At 43.0% G+C, this 19034-nt stretch overlaps 1 protein-coding gene across 2 annotated transcripts in view; it reads right to left on the bottom strand.

The window, feature by feature from the left end:
- The window catches only part of FBXO42 (F-box protein 42), a 92697-nt gene extending 75800 nt beyond the window's left edge, over positions 1-16897 (bottom strand). Inside the window, exon 1 of one of the 2 annotated variants that reach the window (XM_034753184.1) lies at positions 16690-16897. The gene's annotated coding sequence lies outside the window, so the exon portion shown is untranslated. The remainder of the gene's footprint in view (positions 1-16689) is intronic. The other variant, XM_034753183.1, reaches the window with a different exon arrangement.
- Positions 16898-19034: the final 2137 nt, after the last annotated feature.

Raw genomic sequence — 19034 nt, 5'->3', positions numbered from 1 at the left:
AGAAATCCTGTAATGTGTGTGTAAAAATTTAAATCAATCCTTGAATTGCTGGCGCTCAATAAAGGAAAACCACTTCCCTTGGGGGGAGTCTAGAATTCTTTTGCAAAATCCAGGTAATTTGCAAGGGAAGAGTAGCACAACAACTGTGATTAAAGTAAAGGTCAGTAACATGTTAAGAAACACCTGACATCACTCGTGCTGGAACAGAATCCTCTTTTCCTGACCTTAGTCCAGCAGCAGAGTGGGGAAAAGGAAGAGGGATTTGGGCATTACACTACTGTACTTAGCAAATCTGACATTTTTCTGCAACGCTAAAGCACTGGAACACCGAGACTAAAAAATGTGCATTGGGGTGATGAGCTTTGGGGAACAGAATGATGTGCAACATCCCTTGTCTGCAGAGACATAAAATGGCTGCATAGGATTGAGTCAGACTGAGGTGTGGGAAGACATTTTTAATAAGCTTTCTCTCATCGCCACCAGCTCTTAGAGGACCATCAAGAGTCCTTAGGAGTGAGGTTTGAAGTTGAGCTTTTCCCCCTAACTGCTTTTCAAAAGGATACCCAAAGAAGGGAATCTACAACCTTGAGAATGAAATAAAAGTTTGTGAAGATTTCTGCTGTTTCACAGGTGTAGAACTCAAATGCATGCAATAGCAATTGTTTTCCATAAGTAGTTCTTTCCTGTTCAACATTTTAAAACAAGTACAGTATTAACTATACATAAAGGATACCAGATACAAGCCTGTAAAAACCTATTTCAATTATACAGTGTCCTGTACTGTGTGTTGTTATAAATCAAAGAACCATAGGACTGGAAGGGACCTCAAGAGGTCATCTAGTCCAGTCCCCTGCACTCAAGGCAGGACTAAGGTACATCCACACTACCCACCAGATCAGCGAGTAGCGACCGATCTATTGGGGATCGATTTATCGCGTCTCGTCTAGACACAACAAATCGATCCCCAAACGCACTCCCCATCGACTCCCGAACTCCACCAGGGCAAGAGGCGGAAGCGGAGTTGACGGGGGAGCCGCAGCCATCGATTCCGCACCATGAGGATGGGAGGTAAGTCTATATAAGATACGTCAACTTCAGCTACACTATTCTCGTAGCTGAAGTTGCTTATCTTCGATCAACACCCCCCCCCCCCCCAAGTAGACCCGGCCTAAGTATTATAGATTCTAGACCATCCCTGACAGGTGTTTATCTTACCTGCCTTTAAAAATTTCCAATGATGGAAATTCCACAACCTCTCTAGACAATTTATTCCAGTGCTTAACCACTCAGAGTTAGGAAGTTTTTCCTAATGTCCAACCTAAACCACCCTTGCTGCAATTAAGCCCATTGCTTCTTGTCCTATCCTCAGAGGTTAACAGGAGCAATTTTTCTCATGCCTTTTTATAAAAATCTTCTATGTATTTGAAAACTTATGTCCCCGCTCAGTCTTCTCTTCTCTAGACTAAACAAACCCATTTTTTTCCAATCTTCCATCGTAGGTCATGTTTTCTAGACCTTTAATCATTTTTGCTGCTCTTCTCCAGTTTGTCCACATCTTTCCTGAAAAGTGGCATCCAGAACTGGACACAATATTCCAGTTGAGGCCTAATCAGCGCGGAGTAGAGTGGAAGAATCGCTTCTCATGTCTTGCTTGCAACACTCCTGAATCAGGATTGCTTTTTTTTTTTTGCAGCACTGTTACACTGCTGACTCATATTAAGCTTGTGATCCACCATGACCCTCAGATCCCTTTCTGCAGTACTCCTTCCTAGGCAGTCATTTCCCATTGTGTATGTGTGCAACTGATTGTTCCTTCCTAAGTGGAGCACTTTGCATTTGTCCTTATTGAATTTCATCCTATTTACTTCAGACCATTTCTCCAGTTTATCCAGATCATTTTGAATTTGAATCCTATCCTCCGAAGCACTTGCATCCCCTCCCTACTTGGTATCATCCACAAACTTTATCAGTGTAGTCTCTATGCCATTATCTAAATCAGCAGTTCTCATACTGTGGGTCGGGAGCCCAAGTGGGTCGAGACCCCATTTTAATGGGGTTGCCAGGGCTGGCATTAGACTTGCTGGGGCCTGGGTTCAAAGCCTGAACCCAAGCCCAGCACCTGGGGACGAAGTGGAAGCCTGAGCCTCACCACCCTCAGCTGATGCTGAAGACCGAGGGCTTCACCCTGGGCAACGAGGCTCAGGTTACAGGCACCCCTCCCAAAGCTGAAGCCAATGGGCTATGGTGTTGGCCCCCCGCCCAGGGCAGCAGGGCTCGAATGGGCTCAGGCCTCAGTTCCTCCTCCTGGGATTGTGTAGTAATTTGTTGTCAGAAGGGGGTCTTGGGGCAATGAAGTTTGAGAACCTCTGATCTAAATCATTGACGATAATGAGCATAACCCAACCGTACATATTAAAATTGATTCCATCACCAAATTCTGGTGACAAACTGAAAACACAGTCAGATACCAGAATCTTTAAAACAAAAGCTGGTAAAATATTACTGCAAAAACTCAGGCAAAAAGCTAAAAAACAAAAGCTTTTACATCCACAGCCGACATTCAGTCCTAGCCCCTCTCCACTTATTTTTGCATATACAGCATGCTGCATAAAATTAATGTAGACCTTTAATACCTAGGCACACTATAAAATATCTTTCACAAATAAATCTGATGGATGTTTCGGTTTTGTTTCATAGCCTTATTACTACTTGAAGTTGCTTGCATGCTAGTTTTATTCTTTAAACCTATTTAAAATCAAGTGGAGAAAACTCTCCTAGAAGAGCTGTCATAATAAACAACAGCACTAAAGGAATTGTTCTGTGGCATGTAATTAGGTATTGCTGAAGTTCACAATGCATATTGTTAGCCCAACAAGCTTTGGATCAATCACACTCTGCATTAAATACATTTGCCTGCAGGTCAAATAGTTACAAAGCTGGATCAGTAATCTGTGTGCTGGGCAGGATTCCCGCTGGGTGGCCACCTAACTACAGGACTAAAATCCTGACTGAGATCAAGAGTGTATTCCACAGTTCCAGTTATCAAATCTGATTAAACCACTCCAAGATATTCAATCCAGGCTGACTGAGCCAAATATAAATGAAGCTTGGAATCGGCACAAACTGTGTAATCGGATTTAATTAAAAAAAGGACATTCAAGTAAGTTAGATACAAATTTGACCCTATTTTGAAATGGTTCTAATCTAGTGGACTAATTCTCTGGAGTCTTTTGTGGGCACATGCTGCAGATTAACGCCATATGTGAACACTTATTCTGGAATAAGTGCCTTGCTCCTGTTTAACTTAAACCACTTTGAAAGTTAATCAGGAACAACTCCATGTGCAGACAAGACCTAAGTATCTGGATTTGTTTTTTAAATGCATTGTTCTTGATGAGACTGAGAAGACACTGTTACTCTAGTGGAAAGCACACAGGAAATGTTTTTGCTCCCGTGCTCCCTCTGCTGGCTCTGAATCAGCTGTTAACTAAAACTACTTTGAGAGCTGTGCTTTCCTATGGCAAAAAAAAAAGTTGGAGCTGAAATCAACCATCAGAAATAAAAGGGGAAGTGCATGCTCGTCAAATGAAAAAGGAGGAAAGGACACAAGCTAGCAAAGAGATGGCTTTCAGGCTTCAGAATCTATTGGAATATTTAAGAAGATAAGTAGACTTTTTTCCAATCCGAATATAAGTTGAGGACAGAGTACAATGTTTTTATTTTGATGGTGGTACAGAATTTGTACCGAACAAATTGTGCAACGTCAGCAAGAATGTGGGTGTCTTTCCAAAAGTGCCTAAAATGAATCGTTATCAAGAACCCAGTTCACATTTGATAAAGGCTACAAGACATGTCACAGTTAGATATTTTAAATAAATAGAGCTCAACTCCTTTCTCAGGATTTTGGATTGCAGAGCATGTGAAGTTGTACTAGTAAATGAAAATTAAATCTACTGTTTAGAGGTCAACTCTCAAGGTTACTATGCAGGAATGTTCCCCTTTGTGGTGTCTGAAATTTTTTAACCTACAAAGACCAATAAACCTAATCAACTTGCATGTAGGTTTTAGATGCATAAAATCAAGCCTACAGTTATGTCATTAGGGAGACATATGCTACACTTCTAGAACCAATAGAGCTTTGTGTGTAGTACTAATAAGAGTCATAAAACAGAAGCTATATTTGCAGATTTTTATTAGACTAATTGGTTCAGTGTTGTCTTAAAATACAATAACATCCCTATATTTGACCAATTAATATACTTTTTGCAGGGATAATTACACTGCAAATTTGTTTTTGCTGAAGAAAAACAGGAACTGTGGAGTTGATTTAAAGCAACCCAGGTATGTTTGAGGCTGCTTTTTCCAGCTACACTGCAGTAGACAGTCACTTGTAACATATTAATCTTATTTTTTTTTACTATAATAAAGGATTTTTTTCCTGTACTACTACCACATGATCAATATGAACCATTGTTTCCAATACAAACTATGAAACAGGTACTCACATGACTGACACCTAGGTTTGATAGACTCTTCTGTCCTACCCCCTGTAGCCAGTACGTTACTCTTCAGTGTCCCTCCCCCGCACCTCCAACCCCCAGATGCACAAAGCCAAATTGTGCATCAAGGAGAGCATAGACTAATCCACAATGAACATCAGCAAGGAATGGGAGATGAAGGTAAAAATTCTCAACAATAAGCAAAGACGTTCATTTTCAAGGTTTACTTTTTGGAATTCGGGTTTAACAATCAGGTGAACAAACGCATTTGGGGATTTTATGCAAAAGGTGATGTTCCTTGAAGAAACTAATCAAACACACACATGTGCTACTTGAGAGATCTCATGCAGGAGTAACAATACGTGAGCTATACTGTTAATTTAGGATCTTCCCTAATTTTTTAAATATGTGGAAATACTATCTGATCCTCAAATGGTCATCTGAAGCCTGTTTATATTTAAGCTAGCCAACCACCAAATACACAGCAAAGGTAAAATGGCAATTGGCCACGTGGGAATTTATTTATTTTGATAAATGTTTTTGGATTTAATCCTAATTTTGAAAACTATATTTGCTGTATAAATCAGATTTTTTTTAAAAGGACTGACGCAGACCTGGAAAATGGAGGGCAAACAATTTCTCCTTTTTTAAACTGCCAAAAGAATATTTATGAATGGTGTAAAAGTGAACCTGTGTAGTCCAAATGGACAGGTGGTAAATCTGAAGAACTATGTATTTGGATAGATCAAAGTGAAAAACCAGACTAACAACGAGCATCAGATGGCATTAACCAAACAGTGTTGATCATGCACATGGGACAGATGAAAGGGAACCAAGTAAACAACAGTCACAGGAATTGCCAATAATGGGGTCAAGTTAACCAAGCACTGAAATAATCATGAAGCATGTAATGGAGCAGGACAAAAAGATTATAGAAGGTAAGTTTTGAGAGCCACATGCAAGGAAAAAATGAGGACAGAAGCAAAGGAGAAGAAATATACAACTGGTATATTACGTCCGGTCACAGCAGTAATACAAGAATTTCCAAGTTGAAAAAGACTAGTTATTTGCATGACAGCATTAATTCAGCAGCAGGACATCCGTGTTTAAATTAATGGCAATGAAAGAAAGGGGTTAATGCTGCAAAACACCAAGTGAAAAGAGTGCAAGACGACTGCATTGTCACACAAGGTCAGGGAGATAACCACGTGTCAATTACACTTGTTCTGACAGTAAAGCAGCAGCCCATGCCGAGTGACAATTCCATACAGTTGGCAGCATTCTGGGACTGGAAAGATCCTGCTAGATTGCACCTGCTTCATGAAATTTCAACAGGCCACAAGGAAACAAAACAAACACAAAAGGAAAACACTGACCATCTGGGTACTGCACCCCTAACACCAAAAACAGCTTTTATAGTTGGGAACATTAAGTCAGGAATTATATACATGAAAAACTTACAGGGATACTTTTAAGAAAAATAACTGTTTCCTTTTGTATATTGGAAATTTGCCCCCAGTTCCTGCCATCAAGGCCTGTGCCTCAAAACCTTAATTTCAGAAAGATAAATACCGGCCTAATGCTGAGTTCCAGTAACAGCTGAGAGAGCCTGAGTTCCACAGAGTAACCTTAGGGACACAGTCATTCAATAAAAACGAAATGAGAGAGAAATTAAGACAAACTGTCATCTGACTTTGTACATTAAATGGAGTATGGAGGCGGATATAGCTTTGTCTAGAAGGATGATGGAGGTTTGAGAGAAGAAAAGTAATATCGGTACACTTTTTTAATGCTCAAAGTCAAGCAATTAATTGCAGCGTCAAGTAAGTGTACTGGTATGACTGAGACGTCAATAAAGTTCAGATTTCTGACAAGTATCCACCAGATTCATGCCTAGCCTCTGAGAACCAGTTCAAATCCTCAATAAAAGTAGTTTTCAGCACAAACTCCAGGCCAAAGTTAGGGTTATTGGCAGAGTAGTATATGCTGCTTCACTCCACAGCCAAATCTTCCGATTCTAGTTCTACTAGTCTCTGAATAAGCAGGTGTACACTTAACAAAGGATGTTTGTAGAGATGCAAGTTCTGTATTTACAACAAAGCAAAATTATACTGCATCCTAATCGTAAGAACCATGATGCTCCATTACCCAGCTTGCAATGTTGATTAAGAAATTCACATGACAAGGAGCCTTGAGACATTTAATTTGAAGGTAGGAAGAGTATCTGGAATGCCATGTCACTTACCATCAAAAAGCAACAGTTGCTGCAAAAGCAAAGGAAAGGTTCAGCATTCAGGATTTAATCAATCTCTAAAGCTGTTTGTCAAGTATCAGGGGGTAGCCGTGTTAGTCTGTATCTACAAAAACAACAAGGAGTCTGGTGGCACCTTAAAGACTAACAGATTTATTTGGGCATAAGCTTTCGTGAGTAAAAACCGTGAGGTTTTTACTCACGAAAGCTTATGCCCAAATAAATCTGTTAGTCTTTAAGGTGCCACCAGACTCCTTGTTGTTTTTAAAGCTGTTTGAACGCACTGCTTTGAAGAGTTGGCTATTGCAATGATCTTTCTGCTTAGCAGCTATGGCATAAAAATCTAGGTAATGCTAGTTTGTCATGGACAATACCATTTTAGCACCTGCACTAGATATTCTCCTCTGTATACGATTCATATCCACTCAGATTAATGGTTTATTCTATACATATGCCGTTAAGAACTGTGACCCACTAACCAAGCTTGTCTAAAAAGATGCTTCATGACATCCACTTGGTTAATCATAACCACATAGATCCAATGAATCACGTTATATGAACTAGGTCAGTGGTTCTCAATCATGAGTATCCATACCCCTGGGGGTATGCAGAAGTACATCAACTCATTTAGATATTTGCCTAGTTTTACAAGTCTACATAAAAAGCATTCGAGAAGTCAGTCCAAACTAACATTTCATACGACTTGCTTACATTGTTCAATGTAAGTACAATGTTTATATTCCAATGGATATCATTCCAAACCATACCAATTATATGGCAAAAATGAGAAAGTAAGCAATTTTTCAGTAATAGTGTGCTGTGACATATTTATGTCTGATTTTGTAAGCAAGTGGCTTTTAAGTGAGGTGAAACTTGGGAGTACGCAAGACAAATCAGACTCCTGAAAGGGGTACAGTAGGTCTGGAAAGGTTGAGAGCCACATTCAGCTTTCATGCTACAAAGGAAAGGATGACAAAAATCAGTTAGTACAATGTTAACCACCTACTAACATTCAATTTCATATTGACCAGGATAAAGGAGGAGGGAAACATCACCTCGGGGGGTTTTCTACACACAAGGCTTTTTTTAAAAGCACTACTTCTTTTAGCTGACAAAACTAATGCAACAAACCACTAGCATGTATAATTTTCAGTTTCTAATTTGAAAAAAATTTATGACACCAAAAGTGTGTTATTAAAAAACCACACTGCATTCAAAGACAGCATTTATATGTATAAACCTACTGCTCAATTACAAAAAAAGTTAACGTAAGTTCGTTCATAATATTTGTATTATAAATTCCAACAGCATTCAGACAGTGGGTACTCACTCCACTGCCTAACTCTGTACATTTCACTGTGGTAACTAACTCCATTTTATAGATAAGGAACCCGAGGAAGCAGAGTCTCACAGCAAGTTGCTGACAGAGTTGGGATTAGAATTTCAGAGATTTCTGGCTCCCGAACCTGTGCTTAATAAACTACGACACTGCCTCTCTAAATATTAAAATGAATACTCCACTATTTGTGAGAGCTCGTTTGATATTTCTGACAGTTAACTGAGAACAGTTAGGACTCAACTAAAAACAAAAACACAATAAGCAAAATCTGAAAGGTTGGTGGATTCCAATATGAGAAAGGTAAGTACAGAACTCTGCAGAGAACTCAAATGTTTGCCTTCCTGGTGAGCAAAGGGGTTTAACATGTAAATTCAAATGTGTCAGCATTTGTCACTGACATTCTCATTCATGATATGACCAGGGAGTGCAAAGAAGCAATAAATACTTTGATCGCTAATCTGTAAATAAAAAGTTACACGTATTTAGTATACTGCAATTCAGAAGGGAAGATATTTTGCATCTCTTCATTGGGGTCTATATGCACTAGGCAAGTACATTGTTGCAGGGACATTGGATGCATGTAATTATGACTGCACCATGTGTCCCTACAACAGGGAAACTACGATTTAACAAATATTGGACTGACTTGTAAGGCAACATTTCTACTTACATATCCAAATCCTGCCAAGCTACCATTAACTCTGTAGCTGGCAGTCTGGAATCCCTTATGCTAACCATCAATAAGCTCTGCACTAGCGATAGAAGTTGGAAGAGCGAAAACTTCTAGTGCTAGAGGTTTAAGACGGCTAAAAAATGATGTTTCTGACATGACTAGCAATGGTATTTCTACACATGCATGCAGGAGGAAAAGCAGCTCTGCAAACAGGATTCAGAAGGAACACTGGTTTCATTTGGAGTGCTGATATACTTTAGGCAAGTCAGAAGTGATTCATTTGGATTCTTAAGGACGTAATGCAGATGGGGAAGAGAAGGATAAGTACCACCCCCGTTAGCTCGCTAGCCAGCTAAACATCATACAAAGATGAAGAGTACAACAAATTGGCCCTAAGGGTGGTGAGTTATAGGGGATACAATGGCTATTCCGCATGATGAGGTAGTAATTTTTTCTGGATTCCCCTGTGATCAGGCACACGCATGGACAGATCTGACATTAAGGTTTATATCAGATCTTTACACACATAAGAGGGAGGAGGACAGGACAATGAGAAAAATACAAGCAGCCCAGTGACTAACTCAGGTCAAGAGATGACTGGCCCGTTAATAGAACACCACAATCCAAATCTACAAAAATGTGAAATTAAAGTTAAGTACAAACATCCAGCTTCAGTACAATATTAGAGACAATTCACAGATTAAATTTCTAGTTAGATTGTTGAGAGAGACAGGGTGGGTGAGCTCTCCTTTATTGGATCCACTTCTGATGGTGGGAGAAAAACTTCTGAGCCACACAGAGTTATTCTTCAGGTCACTAGTTCTCATTAGTAATTTACAGATTCTGAGTTTTATAATAGCTCGTTTCTCTAATTAGATTTGTCAAAAGAGGAAAGATGTAACAAACAAGTTGGACAAGTATATATTGCTTCTCTCTCTCTCTCTCTCTCTCCTGTCTTTCAACTATTTTCAGAATTGTTTTTGTTTAGATTATTTTTATAACATTTTAGCAAAATATCCTATAAAGGCAACACACTGAGAAACTTTTTTAAAGAATACTACAAATAAATTACTCAGGCTATTGTCAAATTCAATAATTAACTTTTGGTCTTCTATTGCATTTAGCACTTTTCATCCAAAGATCTTTCAAGAATTCAAAGTATCCCCATTTTACAGAGTGCTCAACTGAAGCAAACCAGGGTGCACGGAGAACTAGAAACTAGATCTCCTGACTCCTAGCTCCCCATTGTTAGAAAGGCAGGGTGATCAGGTGGCTACAATCACAATGACCTATATATGTGGGATCATTTCATCAACTACTGGGACGAAACAGGACGACATCTAATAGCACACAACAGCACATGATCTAAAAAGTTTGTAGTCCAAGAGTCAAAGATGTTCTCTGAAACAGGCATCAGTGACAGGAGACAGCCCGCACACCTGCTACACAGTTTATAGGTCTCGGAGTTACACTTTCTGGTACGCCCGGAACAGGCTAATGCTTGGCCCAGAATCATCACACTCAAGTGGGCTTCTACAGTTACAAATTCAAAATGGTTCGTTACTACAATCATTGAGCTACCCCAGAGTGAAGCAGATCGGGGGGGTCTAAGAGTGGGGAAGGGGTACAGTACAAATACACCAAGACAGAAAAGTTAACTTCCCACTTATCCCTTGAACTGCTACCTTTAATCTTCATAATTTTAGCTCATATACTTGATTCCATAGACTGGAACATGCAAAAAGGGTAAAAAAGCCACTGCCACTTGTCTGTAAATGTATTTACTCAAATGTAACAGACACCTTCCTTTTCTAAAAAACGAAATTTAACTGACAAAGCAACCAAGAGACACTTAAAGACTAGTGATTTTCCATCCACTTGTGTCTAAACCAATAATCTTACCACCATTATTCACACAAGCAAAAGCCTCGTTAGAACTGGAGTCAGATCACACAAAACATCAGTCAGAGGAGTAAACCAATGGCCTTCCGAAAATATAGCTTATTTCTAAAGAATTAAGCCTCTCAAAGAAGGTTCATCTTCCAAATGCAAACAGCCCCTTTCTTTGTGACTGGGAGTTCACAGAGAAAAGAATTGAAAATTTCACTACAAGGGTATTCACAAAAATTTATAAAAACAAATCAAACACCTGTATTACCATAGTTCCCCCTGTACACTAGAAGGGTGTAAGAATTTGTTATGATTTAAACCAGGAGCAGTTTGAGGACTTTGGACACATTATAAAACACCTCTTTCATGGTGCCTAGTTTGAATGCCAGTGTGATAAAAGTTTAGAAATAGACAGTACCAGGTCCCCCGGCAAACAAAATATCACTGTTTAAGCACTTACAAAATTTGGCACCTGAATCCAGTACATGTTTTTCGGATCAGTACACAGAAAGATGGATTTGCTGCTTTTTCACGTTCAGACATATTGAATAAAGAGTCCCTACCTTCCATAGAGAAACTTTATGCTTATGCAGTGGCTTTTATCCTGAAGGATCCCAAATCACTTTGAATCCTAGTAGGTGGGTGAACATATGTAATGAAATGCATCCACCTCTAAGACAGTATATCCCTTCTGTGCCAGCAAAATTAATATTTTTTCAATCCACAGAGGGTATTTTGCATCCGAAGAAGTGGGCTGTAGTCCACGAAAGCTTATGCTCTAATAAATTTGTTAGTCTCTAAGGTGCCACAAGTAATCCTGTTCTTCTTTTTAGAGGGTATTTTAATTAGGCAGAATGTACACCTACCAAATTTGAATTTTGCCAAGACATCAAGGTGTATATCCTTACCACTGTGAAAAATGACTGTCTTTCACAGCAAGATCTTGCTTTTACGTCTCTTCCAGTACACAATCAGCACAGTGCCTCCACACATCATGCTATGGCACTTGTTCAGTCCTGACTCACTAGGTAACACCTTCCTCTCTGAGTCCAACACCATTTCCTGCAGAACTCTGGGCTGTCCTTAGAAGCCCCTCGTCAAAGTAATGACCAGATTAACACTACTGATCTTACTAGATCTGACAAGATCACGGCCAGAGGGGGTACAGTTACAGACATAGCACAAGCAAGCAAAAATTAATTCAGGTAACATTAAGAACCCACCTAAAACTAATGAATGCCCAGTCCACTATGGAACTCAGGAACTTCACAGGACAAAATAAACCAGACAAACATTTTAAAATGCATCCAAGTCATGTGAAGCAATACAGACTGTTGAAGTATAAATCATACTTCAATTCACATTAGATGGGAGGTAAATTCAAATTTGTATTTACAGGCATTTGGGTGGTGTCCATCTCCCTGCTAGAGGAGCACACATATATCAATGGTTTCTAGCAAACTAGGGAAGAGGACATACCACAAAACAATCTAATGGGAATGAACTGAAGCTCTAGGACATTCATGGCACTTTAGATTGTAAACTCCTATGGGCAGCGACAATATTTTCTGCATCTTGCACAATACCAAGCCCAGTATTGCCACTTTAACAACAATACAGATGTCTCACTGGGCTATACGTAAGTATTTTGGAAAGGAAATTTAAATTCAGCTATTTGAGACAATATGCCAAACTTTGTTTTCTTAAGCCCATGTCCAATATCAGAAAGATGTTGTCTTTTAAAAGCCAATGGGACTATGAAATTCATCAGTGTTTATTAATGTCATAAATTTGTTAGGTTTCAGAGTAACAGCCGTGTTAGTCTGTAGCCGCAAAAAGTACTCCTGTTCTTTTTATAAATTTGCTAGAGACATGAATCAATATCTTCTGACAAATTTCTCTAATAACCAAATACAGGGGGGAAAACTTCACACTGCCATAAAGGTGTGTTTATATAGACTGGTAACCTTGGTAAGCAACCCTAGGTCACAAGCTGTGGAAGCAGCAAAAATTGGCAATTATCTCAGCTGACTAAAGTACAATTTAAATTTATTGAAGTTTTGAACACACACATCTAAAAAAAAAAAAAAAAACACATTCATAGTCTGGGAATGAGCTGATTTAAATTTTATTAGAGAATATTTAAAGAAATAAACGATACAGAAAATTTGAAGCGTTAGCTATTGGTCATTGGGGGTAACATACAGAGTATGGGGGTATGTTGGTGTTTTGGGGCTGGGCAGCACACATAGTATATACACACTGCAATGTCCCCAATGAGGGGTGGGTAACCGGTGGGCGGGATCAGGAGACAGTCAATAAACGGTGAGGGTCCACCACCCATACGGGAGGCAGGGACAGTCATGGGTATAAGCAAGCGGGCTGGGTAATGGGGATGGGGTGACCCTCACGTGGCGGGATTCAGCTAGGTTTGGTGGGTTTAGGGCTCAGGGGATAGGGTCCAGCAGGGGGTGTGTGTGGGTGCACGAGGTCTCCCCGGCTCACTCTTGGTATTGGCGGTGGCCGGTGATGTGCTCGGTGTAAGCCTCCTCTCTCCACACGAAATGCGTACCTTGTCCGCTGCCAACTACAGTTCGTGTCACTCTTTCCATTAAACATATGGAAAGAAACTCTAAAACTAAATACAGAGCCAGACTGTTTTAATATTCTAACGAAAGGACTGCCAAATGCACCTCACCAGCAAAAAACAGAAACAAATGCCCCACTTCAAACAAAAATAGTGGAAGTAGTATCCTCTAATACCAATTACCAAAAATCCTCCAAGTAAAATTTAATCCAGGCTCCTTACTACCAATGCATCCAAAGAAGTGAGGTTTTTACCCACGAAAGCTTATGCCCAAATAAGTCTTTAAGGTGCCACCAGACTCCTTGTTGTTTTTGTAGATACAGACTAACACGGCTACCCCCTGATACTTACTACCAATGAATGATCTGAGATATTGTATTTTAACCACAGCTACAATGTGTGTGTCCACTTTGCACATGAGCCTCATTCTTTAAAAAGGTTCTTTTACAACTTTCTTGAATTTTGAGAATGGAAAAATCCATTATTGAAGTTGACCATTTGAGTGCTAGCAAGAGAGTTTATTTATCGAGAGACAGTAAAGACGGATTATAGAAAGCTCAGTTTGTTTTACTATTATACCTGCTGCCGTTAGAGCGTATGAAAGAGAAATGGTGCACACAGCACGGAAAACTATCACTACTATATGCAACAATGTAATCTCTTCTTAAGAAAGAGGTCCCTACCCTTCCCCAAGTAAGGTGCAGGGACAAAACCCTAGTAAGAATCCCAGCATCCTTCCCTCCCCAGAAGCTGGGTTAGGATATCGCTTCTCATCAAAATACTGTCCCTGAACCATGGCATCTAGCTAACAGGTTTAGTCTTCTGATTAGCACATCAGATAAGGTTTTCATGCCCTGATTATAATCATTGTATTGTGATGTTGCATTAGTTTGTCATGACAATGCAATGTCATCATATAGATGTGACTTCATAATGCACACAATACTGGGGCATCGTATACTGATTCTTTCCAGCTCTGTGGTGCCATTAGATGGCAAGGCGGCTCTTAAAGGCTGAATACTGCTACTCTTTGGTTTAGAATTTAGGTTAGTACTGGTATCTCAAGTGCAATCAACCACTCCTTTAGAAAGGACCATGCCCAGATCAAATCTGTTTTTTCTCTAGCCAAATAAACAGTGTTTCTTTTGCAAGGTTCCACCATTTATTGGCCTGCAGTGTAAACAATTCTCACTATAACTGAAACCATTTTAATGCAAGTGATATGCCCATCAACAGGCATTAAGCAAGCCGCACAACAGAAGTCCCACAATTGGTCTAGTTTATAAGCCGGAAATAGTTACAACAAACGGATACCATATACTACAGACACACACATTTCAATACAGTCAGGCTTCCTATGCCTTTCATTCTTTTCCCAACATCTCCAACAGCAGAGATCGGATCACAAAATCAGGAATGCAAGGTGCCAAGGTTCCACTCTGAGCCTCGGAGGCCATGAAAAAAGACATCTACTCTCAGAGATGGAATATGTTAAGTTTTCAAACTTAAATTCCACTGTGCAAAATACATCAGGCAAAGAGGCTTGGCTCCATCTTGTTACAGCAATACAATGTAACCCTCGTAAGAGCTGTGCATTCTGAGACAATTCCACTGAAGTAATACTATTCAGTTCATCGTTCTAACAAAAAGCCCTTCTTCACTAATATCACCAGCAAACCAGACTCACAGAAGAAAGCCAGAGAAGGTGGATAATGTAAAGTAATACCCATGTTACCATCTCTTGCTGTTTACGTTATAGGTTTCAGAGGGGTTGCCGGATTAGTCTGTATCAGCAAAAACAATGAAAAGTCCTTGGGGCACCTTAGAGACAAGGAATTTATTTGGGCATAAGCTTTCGTGGGCTAAAACCCACTTCATTAGATGCATGGAGTGGAAAATACAGTAGGCAGGTATAAATACACAGTACATGAAAAGATGGGAGTTGCGTTACACCTCCCTCTCTTCCCCCCAACTTGGTGTCAGTTCACCACTAGCATTAACACAATGTAAGCTTCCTAAATCCAACATATATATTACCACAGAGACCCAAGGCACAAAATGCAGAGGCTAGTTTAGATTCTGAATTCACACCAAGTTCTCCAGGGATCCGAAATATTTTCTTTGGACTCATCTTTATTTTTATACATATAAAATGCCATTTCTACTGGCGGCTTCATTATAACACCAGCCTTGTTATGAAAAAGATTACAAGTGAACACAAGTTTTCTCAATCCTGATTGTCTGGATCTGTGTTACCTGAAATTCATGCTGCACTGCTGAAGTTTGTGTTTTTTAAGGAAATCCCAATTTTATGACAGCTTTGGCAGTCCCAAGACATTAGTACAATCAGGGTTTAATGCCCTTCACAAAAACAGAATGTATTGGAAGAAATCCCTGTTCTCAGAATGTGCTCTCGCTAACGATATCCCAGACAATGAATATACTGAGAAGAGGAACAAGCTTTTTCCTTATTCCTAAAATGGTGAAGTTGCGACATCCTCTCAAAAGTTAGTATTTAGTGAGTAATAAAAAGAAAGCAAATGGGAATCTTAGCGCAATTGTTCCTCACACAAGCACTATGCTATGATGGAGCAGAACCATCCTCCCCTTCAGCATAGCAATCAAAATAGAAACTTAAAGAATCATGCCTTATATGTAGACTACTCTTGACTGACCAGGTTTTGGCAGGAGCTGCGGTGTGTAATCTGGAGTGTAACTAACTCCCTCATCAGCATTGTATCAAAGACAGCAAAAATAAACAGCTTTCGTTAGACACAGAGAACTCAAACTCTTCTCTAACAAATGGGATGAGCAGTGTCTCCAACTCTTGTCCCCGGATTTGCCGTTTAATCCCCCCTTCCAGACCTCCCTCCCTAAAAGCAGGCACCTTCACACCAGAGCAGAACAGGTCTTTCCTGAGCACACCCCAGAGCTAGTCCCTCTTTGGGAAACACCAGAGAACATTGCAGGTGCTTCCACAATCACCTCCTCTCTCTGAGCCCTGCTGAGAGGCTGCAAGCCCCCCCCATCCCCCCAGGCACGGAGAGGACACATCTGCTCCAGGTTTCCACTCCCCTAAATCAGAACCTGGTTTGGGGGCCGGGAGCTTAGGGGTTCTTCCCCCCCCCCCCCCCCCCCCCCAAGCGGAGCTTCTCTTCCTTCCCTTCCCCCCACCCCAAGTTTAGGAATTACCTCCCTGCTCAGGGCCCCAGGGGCGGCTTCCCAGCCCCCCTTATACACATGGGGGTCCCCCGCTCTAGAGAGCCTATCCCCTCCCCCACCACACAGTTGGGGGGTTCACCGTGGTGGGGACCCTACCTCCTCCCATCCGCAGCCCCGGGGGCACCTCCCTCCCGCACTGGCTCTCGGGCCCCGCCAGTCGCCCCCCGGCCGGGCCCCCTCCCCCACGTCCCGGGCCGGCGCTGCGCTCCGCCCCCCGGCGGGACTCACCTCCCCGCCGCCGCCTCGCTCCCTGCAGGGCCCGGGGAAAGGCGGGAGCCGGGGCCCGTCCCCCTGCTCCGCAGCCGCGCTGCCCAACCCCCCTCAGAGCAGCGGGCACCGGGAGCCCGAGCCGCCCTCGGCCGCCGCCATCTTCACTCCGCTCGGCAGCATCGCAGCCACCACCGCTCCAGTCCAGCCGGGGGGGGGGGAGCGCAGCGCGCAGGCGCGCGCCGGCCAGGTCACGTGACATGGGAGCGGCGGAAATCGGGTTCAGAAGGTCACGTGAGAAGAGGGAACTGGAAAGGCGCCATACTGAGAAGGTCACGCAAAGGGGCGCAGTCTGGGGGCCATATTGGGGAGGTTACACAGCTGGGAAACAGGCCTGTAGGAAGGTTTAACCAAACCTGGCACCGTATTGGGAAGGGCAGTGGCAGGGAGAAAACGAGTAGCCATAAAGGGCAGTCCCAGCAGGGACACAAATGAAAAAGGACAGGCGCCATGATTGGAAGGTCAACGAAAGAAGGGCAGGCTGGGCGCCATATTTGGAAGGGCAGTTTTCTCACAGGAAAGGGTGTTGCTGTCACGTTGAGAAAGGCAAATATTGGTCGAGCATGAGGGCAAGGAAGGGCGCCATATTGGAAAGGTCACTGAAGAGTACGAATGCGGCCACCATATTGGGAAGGGCAATCGAAGCGGGACGTGAAGGGGTGGGCGCCATGTTGAAAAGGGCAGTTATGGAGGGAGAGTGCCAATGTTGGGCGCCATGTTTGGAAGGTCATTCGCAGACTCGGGAACGTGCCATTGCAGGCCCTGTTCCCCACCGTAGGGTTACCATATGTCCGGATTTTCCCGGACATGTCTGGCTCTTTGGTCGTCAAATCCCCGTCCAGGGGGAAATTCCAAAAAGCCAGACATGTCCGGGAAAATAGGGAGGGGTTGTGGGGCTTGGATCCGCATCGGAGCTGGAGCCGCTGGGGCCAGCGGTGGTTGGCCACCGGCCGGTGCCGCTCAGCCGGTGCCCCAGGGCCCGATCCGAGCTGGAGTCGCCGGGGCCGGAGCCGCTCGGCTGATGCCCCGCGACCGGAGCTGCTTGGCTGGGGCCGATGCCCGTGTCCCGAGCCGAGCTGGAGCCACCAGCGCAGGCCAGGGCCGGCGCGCTCCACCGGAACCGGCGCCCCAGAGCCCGGGCCGGAGCCGCCGGGGCCCCAGGGCCCGAGCCAAGCTGGAACCGCCGGGGCCGGAGCTGACACGCTCGGCTGGAACTAGGGCCCGAGCCGCTTGGCCAGGGGGCCGGACTGGGCCGCGCCTCCTCGCGCCCCCCCACCCCAGCTTTTCTGCTGCCTGCCTCCCTGTTTCAGGCTGCCCGCGAACATTTGATTCGCGGGAAGCAGGGGAGGGGGTGGGGCAGGGGGCGGAGCATTCAGGGGAGGGGGTGGAGTTGGGGCGGGGACTTTGGGAAAGGGGCGGAGTTGGGTGGGGCCGGGGTGAGGAAGGGGCGGGGCCCCTTGGAGTGTCCTCTTTTTGTTATTTTAAAAAATGGTAACCCTATCCCCCAGCCCTTTGCACCCTACCCTGGGTGCATCGTTTAACCGGGCCCTTGACCAGCTCAGCCGCATCCTGCATAGAGACCCTGTCCCCAAGAAGCATGCCGGCCCGTTCCCCCCAGATCACCCCTCTCCCACCCTCCCGGGTGCAGAGCAGGTAAGAGAGGGTTTTCCACAAAGAAAAGGTGTGAGCTTTGCTCCAGCTGCCTCTACCCACAAACACCCCAGGGACCGTTGCTAACAAGGAGTCCGCTTCAGGTAGAGACCACACCTGGGAAACCGCCCAAAGGGCCAGAGACTGGACAGGATCCTGAGAAGTGAAAATAGGTGAGAATGGAAACATTCGAGCCACTAAATTACAGCAGTCACTGCCACATCTGCTATGGCATGGGCGGGAGGGAGAATGTTAAGATTGTTCTTGAAATGTCGAAGGTGGATCTTCATGCATTTTTTCCTAATGCCAATATGTTTCCCGTAAGGGTATATACAGCCTTTCTCATTTCTCTACTTTAACTCTAAGATTTTATTAATGGCATCTTTCGTGATATGTAGTCTCTGTAATGGGCAATGTTATGTAGCATCCTTAACCTATTGTTCACAAAGTTCTTGGTGTGTGAATTTCTTTTTCTTTAAAATTAGAATTATTATACAGAATTATCAAGGGCCAAAACCCAGCACCCAGGCCAAGTGTCGTGGATTCACAGGGTCTGCTCTATGCCCCAGTCAGTAACCAGTACCTTGCGAATGACCCCTTCAGTGTGCCGGATCTCAAGGACACAGATGTTTCTGCAGGGGCAGGCCCCTGGCCAC

This window comes from Trachemys scripta, chromosome 19 (genome assembly GCF_013100865.1).
Source record: "Trachemys scripta elegans isolate TJP31775 chromosome 19, CAS_Tse_1.0, whole genome shotgun sequence".
Classification (NCBI taxonomy): domain Eukaryota; kingdom Metazoa; phylum Chordata; order Testudines; family Emydidae; genus Trachemys; species Trachemys scripta.
This window is presented reverse-complemented; position numbering and strand designations above follow the sequence as displayed.